Source organism: Galeopterus variegatus, unplaced genomic scaffold (assembly GCF_000696425.1).
Source record: "Galeopterus variegatus unplaced genomic scaffold, G_variegatus-3.0.2 Scaffold12387, whole genome shotgun sequence".
NCBI lineage: Eukaryota > Metazoa > Chordata > Mammalia > Dermoptera > Cynocephalidae > Galeopterus > Galeopterus variegatus.
In genome coordinates this window covers 33,839-35,692 of record NW_007738498.1, presented here as the reverse complement: position 1 = coordinate 35,692, position 1,854 = coordinate 33,839, and positions in this window count along the sequence as shown.

Sequence of the window (1,854 nt, the reverse complement as noted above, 5' to 3'; positions counted from 1 at the left end):
GCAGATTTAACTGTTTTGAATGAATCTACCCATTTTAAGCAATTAACATTCAATAACTTTACTTAAAATAATCAAACCATTCGTGTGTGTGTGTGTGTGTGTGTGTGTGTGTGTGTGTGTGTGTGTAAGCAGATTTAACTGTTTTGAATGAATCTACCCATTTTAAGCAATTAACATTCAATAACTTTATTTAAAATAATCAAACCATTCGTGTGTGTGTGTGTGTGTGTGTGTGTGTGTGTGTGTGTGTGTTTTGAATGAATCTACCCATTTTAAGCAATTAACATTCAATAACTTTATTTAAAATAATCAAACCATTCGTGTGTGTGTGTGTGTGTGTGTGTGTGTGTGTGTGTGTGTGTGTATAGCATACATCTCCACTGTTTACTGTCTCAAAGCATTTTAACAAGCTATTGTGCTGGCAGAATTAATTAGATCTGAAAACTGGTATAATAAAAACAATAAAAAGCTATAAGAATGCACTAAAACAGAATACCAAAATAATAGAACCTACAGTTTCTAAAGTTGTGTTTGACTGTATAAATGTTCCTTAATATCTGTATGCATCAGAATACATTGTTCATTATATTATTAAAAGAATGCAATGAAATGAAAATTGAGGCAATAGAGAATTCCGTATGCACAATTATTTTAAATTTAAAATCTTCCCCATAATGAACATAGCTAAAAACATAAAAGACAAATGATAGAGAAATTAAAAGCAATTATCAAAGGAATTCTCAGCAGAAATTTCTGATTTAAATTAAAGCCTATGATTAAAAATCTTCTGCCTCTTTGCCTTTCTCCACTTTTCCCACAATTCACTACTGCCTCAGCACCTTGTAACTTAAATTTGTTCCTTAAAGGCAATCATGCTATGTCTGATCCATTGCAGGAATGAACATGTCAACTTTATGTCTTTCTCGTTCCTGTTTCTTTAAGTCCTTATGCTTAACTTTTAAAAGAACAAAGATGGTAATACTATTAAATAGGGCCATGAAAAGTGGAATTACTTTTTACCTACACAACTCTGTTGATTTTGTATATGAAAAAGGGGACCATTTCTGATATTATTTTGATTGAAGCTAAAAATATGGTCCAGTACATTCTGGTGACCCTGAGCTAGATTACAACTATTTAGGTGTCCCAACCACAAAAATGATTATGGTGCCTCATCCCCAGATGTGATGCATTTGTTTGTTCAACCAAAAACTGTTTTCGAACATCTGCTCAGGCACTCTTCTAGGTGCTATAGACACAACAATAAATAAAATGACTTGTTCTTATTATGTTTATATTCCAGTGACTAAAATTAGTACTATGCCCTAAAACAAGTATGAAAAATTTCCACAAAACTCTGTTTTTTGATGAATCTTATTTTGCTTCCTTGGGAAATATCAAATTCTTTTTAAAAAATGTGTTCTTTTGTTGCTTCCTTGTACGTGTACTTAAATTTCATATTGGCTATTACAAACTAATACTGTTTATTTGCTCAGTATATTTTTTGGTTATTTTATAGAAGTCACAGTAATCAGTTATATTTCTTTTATAGTAATTAAAAACCCTTCGTGTAATATCTTTCTTTCCCCTTTTTGAAGAAATCATAACTTTGTAAGCTCTAATATGAACAACTTGCATAAAACCCTAGGGAAACTTGAACTGGTTTTAAAAGTTAATACCATTAATTGTGTTAGAGGGCGCTGCCGATTAATTTTGTTTGGGATTCTACATTCTTAAATCTACATGATGCCATGCATACTTTTAAGGGACATATTCTAGATTATTTTTCAATGTAAAATCTGACACATACTCATTCATATAAAAGACTATACATTAGAGTTCACTCTTGCTGTT